The sequence below is a fragment of the Equus caballus genome, chromosome 19, assembly GCF_041296265.1.
Source record: "Equus caballus isolate H_3958 breed thoroughbred chromosome 19, TB-T2T, whole genome shotgun sequence".
NCBI classification, from domain to species: Eukaryota; Metazoa; Chordata; class Mammalia; order Perissodactyla; family Equidae; genus Equus; species Equus caballus.
In genome coordinates this window covers 38095240-38100816 of record NC_091702.1, presented here as the reverse complement: position 1 = coordinate 38100816, position 5577 = coordinate 38095240, and positions in this window count along the sequence as shown.

The window sequence follows — 5577 nt, the reverse complement described above, 5'->3', positions numbered from 1 at the left end:
AGGGGAAATACTATTGAAATTACTCATTACCAAGCAAGAGCTGTGACTTATTTGCCTTTCTATCCCAGAACGGTGCTTGGCATCAAAAATGTTTGAACAAATAAATGAGTTACTGGTGCCTGCTGAGGGCCAGGTGCTCTCTAAGTCTGGTGATTTTAACAAATATTTTATTATATTATCATCACAGTGTCTCCATGAGGCAGGTATTTGTTTTTTCTATTTAAGAGATATGAAAAATTCTCAGGCTCGGGGAGGTAGTACAGCTTGCCCAATATCACAGAGCTGGGAGGATATAAAGCTGGGTTTTAAAGTTTGACTCTAGAACTTCTACGTTTTTCCCACTCTCTGTCCTTCTCTAAATGCCAGGCTAGAGCCATGCTGTTTTGTTAAAATCTGTGTTACTATTTTAGATAAAAATTTTATGGAAGCATAGCATAAACACATAAAATTGCACTAATCATATGTGTACCACATGATGGTTTTTCACAAAATAAACACAACCGTGTAACTAGTATACAGATCAAGAAAATCATATTACCACAGGTAACAGAGATTGACGTAATATGGTAGTCAATATCTTCATTTCTGTTGGGGTGAAAATGCTCCCCCTGAAGTTTTTATTCATGCACACACTGTTCACAGGAACTAGTGAGCTTCTGAGTCATAGCCTGCCTAGAAAATGAGTTAGCCAATAAACGATATCTTCTGTTTGGGGAGCATAAGCATTCCCTCAAGTCAGAGGTTACCTCTCTTAAGCAACAGGACCAGAGGCATACCTGGGGATTATCGGATCTTAGGCAAATCTGGCTTCCTCTGCATCCCAAGCAACACAAAGAGAAGCAGAGTGAGACTTCTGCACCTCATTTTAAAAATGATCTGTAATTAACATGCTGGTTTGCTGTATTTCTACAATTCTTACCTGTAAAAGTTAAAGTAGTCAGAGAGTTAGCCTGGATAGGGGAAAACTGAAAAAGGTAAGGAAGAGTGGAGATATCAGAGAATAAAGAGGCAGAATGGTGCACTGAACTGATGCTGGGTGACCTGGATTCCAGTCTAGATTTAGCTGCTCATTCTCTGTGCGATCCTGACACAGGCACTTCTGCTTTCTGAGCTTCTGATTCCTTACCTTTAAAATGATCATGTACTTGCAATATTGTGCTAGAACAGTGGCCATTAGCCCTCAGGAAGCACCTACATCATTTGTTGATTTTTTTATTTTGTTTTATTGTTTTTTGTATAGTTTATTCTGTATTTAAGAATTAGAGATGCCCAGTCCTTATGCCAACCTGTGGGTTGTGGGCATTGTGTGAAATTAATCACCTCATTGCAGAAGTGATTCTAAAAATTGAAATTTGCTTTAGGGAACAACTGGACTTGTTGATTCCTCAGTTACCTTCCAAGGCTGCATTTCTAAGATCATATATTAGTTCAAACATAAATTTGGAAAAGTTCACAGTCACTTAAACTAACTCCAAAAGAAACTGTATAAAAATTGTATATATATGTATATACTTTTTTTTGAGGAAGATCAGCCTTGAGCTAACATCTGCCAATCCTCCTCTTTTTGCTGAGGAAGACTAGCCCTGAGCTAACATCCGTGCCCATCTTCCTCCACTTTATATGTGGGACGCCTGCCACAGCATGGCTCGATGGGCAGTGCCATGTCCCCATCCGGGATCCAAACCAGCGGACCCCAGGCTGCCAAAGCAGAACGTGCGGACTTAACCACTGCAACACCGGGCCAGCCCCTAAAAATTGTGTATTTAAGATATATTTATCTGAGACAATAACCCTACAATTTTTCTCACAAGAGATAATTAAATTAAATACATTTGGTAAAATTTGCACACTTTTATTGGTTGATTATCACATGAAGTCCACGGGAAGGAAGAGCAATTAGAGGTTATTCGACTGTGTTTGTGTATGCTTATTAACTTTAAATGAACTGTAACATTGCTTATTTAAGATCTGCTTTGTTAGTTGGAAAGATTATCATGTGAAGATACAGATTGAAACAATTCAGAGATTTAAACAATCAGTAAAACATAAAATCCAGGATTGTGTTTCATAGGAAATGCACAGTAAACTTAAAAAGATAAATTTCTAGTATGAGAGCTGTGACAACTATACACACTCAACATTCATGCTATGGACTGCAAGATGACTTCCAGCTGGGGAATCAGGAAGATTTTATGGAGTGGCATTTGAGATCAGTCTTGAAAGATGGATAGGATTTGTCAAGACGAGAGGGAGGGAGGAGGCACTTAGGCAGTAGAAACAGCAGGGGCAGAGGTATAGTGGCATGAACGTGCACAGCAAAGAGAAAAGAAGTGATCCAGTCTTCTTGACTGTAATCTTCATCCCTGGGAGTAGGTAGAGACAAAATAGGAAAGCTAGTTAGACATTAGCCATAGCAGGCCTGGCTATGTTAAAGGCATCATTTTTTGAAACCACAGGAAGCCCTTGAAAGCTGATGAGTAAGGGAATGAGTTGCCTAAGGTCACATAGGTAATAGAGGAGCTGCCCTAGAATTCAGCTTGTCAGATCTGAAGTCTAAAGATCGTTTTTACCATCCCCATTGACTGAACTGGGGTCAGTAGGGTCGTGGGAGAATACTCATGCCAAATACACCACACTTAAAGACCCCCAGACTTTTCTATAACAGCCTCAGTGTCTGGAAGTGGGATTCTTTAGAAGTGAAAGACAGGAATAACATTTATAATGACTTTTCCCCTGGTGGCTTCAAGACCTCCTCCAGGGCAGAGAGCACCAGTTATTTATCAATGCAGAGCAGCAGCACGCCGTAGGTTGGCATCAGGAAGCACAGAAGGGCATTGCATTAGAAACTGTAAAGAGAATTTAAAATTGATGGAATGAAATTATCCAAGTTGGAATTTGTCCAAGGTCTCAAGATTTAATATCACCACTCATCCTGGGTCTTTGTAAAGACCCTCTGTGGTTAGAGACCTTAATTTTACTGTTCCCGTAAAATTCATGGGACAGCATTTCTCAGCCTTTCCCCCCCAAACCTGCACTCTACTTTCTTTTCTTGGCCACAGTGCTTCCAATATGGCTTTGATTGCTGCTGCTGACACCAAGACACTTTCATTGCCCCTCAAGGCCATTTTATTTATTGGTGCTATGTTTCCAAAAGATGCATTTCCTTCCACAAATATGTTCAGCTGGCCACGTAATAGCATAGGCTGACATTTTGGTCACCACTCAGGAGAGCAGCAGATTGTGTAAATTCCACAGCTCCAGCATGTCAATTGTGAGGTACCTTGAAAAAAATCTGTACAAGTTGACCTTGCGTTAAAGAAAGAGTCATAGAAAATATATAATCATAGAAAATACAGCAAGAAGTAGAATCTAACATCATTTCAAAAGTCTGAAAGATCTAATTAACTATCAGGCACACATATATGTAACTTTTTTACAATGAAAACTAAAGCATAACTAAAATAAAAATTATATAGTGTCGTCCCCGTGGCTGAGTGGTAAGTTTGTGCACTCAACTTCGGTGCCTGGGGATTTTGCTGGTTTGGATCCTGGGCACGACCTAGTACCACTCATCAAGCCATGCTGAGGCGGAGTCCCACATAGCAGAGCCAGAAAGACCTACAACTAGAATATACAACAATGTACTGGGGGGCTTTGAGGAGAAGAAGAAAAAAAATTAAAATTAAATTAAATTAAAAATATGTATAGAGACAATATTTCAAAATATTTGAAAAGTCATGAGACAAACATCCAAATTTCTATAGTTAAATAGGCAAATATGTGATCAAACTATTAATAAATAAGATAATGTAGTTAGGCAAAAAATACGGAACAGCATTCAACTTTACTGGTAATCAAAGAAATGCAAATGTAGACAATAAGGAACATTTTTACACTTATTATTGAGAAAGACTTAAAACTAATTTTGCTAGTGAAATTTTAGGATTACTGGTGCACTGCTGCATTTCCAGTTGCTAAAGTTCATATGACAAATCTTTGAAGAAGCAGTTGGCAATTAAAGTCAAGATCTTAAAAATATTATATTCTTCAAGCCACAATTTCAATGCTGAAAATATACCTAAAGAAATAATTCAAACAATGAGGAAATTGTATCCACTTAGATAGTCATTACAAAATAGAAATGATAACCCGAGGTTAATGTCCAGAATATATAAAGAGCTCCTACAATTCAACAACAAAAAAACAAATAACCCAGCTACAAAACAGGCACAGGACTTGCATAGACATTTCTCCAAAGAAGATACACAAATGGTCAATAAGCCCATGAAAAGATGCTCCATACCACTAATCATTAGAGAAATGCAAATCAAAATCACAGAGATACCCATCAGGACAGCTGCTAAAAAGACAAACAGAAAATAACATGTTGGTGAGGATGTGGAGCAGTTGGAACACTTGTACACTGTTGGTGGAATCTAAAATGGTGCAACCAATGGAAAACAGTATGATGATTCTTCAAAAATTTTAAAAATATAATTGCCATATAATTCAGCAATTCCACTTTTGGGTATATACTCAAAAGAATTGAAAGCGGGATCTTGAACAGGTATTTGTACACCCATGCTCATAGCAGCGTTATTCACAATAATTAAAAGGTGGAAGCAACACAAGTGTTCACTGACTGATGAATGAATAAACAAAATGTAATTATATACATACAATGGAATATTATTCAGCCTTAAAAAGGAAGGAAATTCTGACACATATTACAATGTGGGTGAGTCTTGAAGACATTATGTTAAGTGAAATAAGCCAGTCACAAAAAAACTATATGATTTCACTTATATGAGGTACACAGAATAGTCAAATTCATAGAGACAGACAGTAGAAGGGTAGTTACCAGGGGCTTGGGGAACAGGGAAAGGAGAGTTGTTGTTTAATGGGTATAGAATTTCAGTTTTGCAAGAGAGAGAAAAGAGGTTTGGAGATTGGTTGCATAAGAATATGAATATACATAATACTTCTAAACCGTATACTTAAAAATGGTTAAGATGATAGATTTTACGCTGTGTGTCGTTTACCACAATTAAAAAAAACCCCAACAATGACAACTTAGTTTTGTTAAAAAGTAGAAAAGTTTTAGTTAAATTTGAAATGTCATGTGATAGAGTATTATATAGCTATGAGATGTTATAATTGTACACTGTATAAAAATTCTTTTGGCATTTAACTTGTAAACACAGAGCTCAAAACTCTTATATTTATAGGCATGCAGCCAAGTACAAAACTGAAAAGAATTGAAGTGTTACAGTGGTAGGACTGTATGTAAACTTTGTGATGTTTTATTTATATTATTCTACAATAATATTATTTATGAAGAAAATAAAATTGGTACTACTCCTCTAAAAAAGGGGGTGTCAATATCTTTTCTCTGTGGGAAAGGATTAAAAATAAATGTTCTCTCTCCCCATGAAAAAGTGAACAAATAAGTAATTCGTACAGAGAGAAGCTCCTTTAGGAAGAAAAATCAAAACACAGCATTTAGTTTGGGATAAAAGCAAAGAAATCAACTGAAATTTAGGTCATGAACTATAGAAAATTTCAAGGTTACAAAGA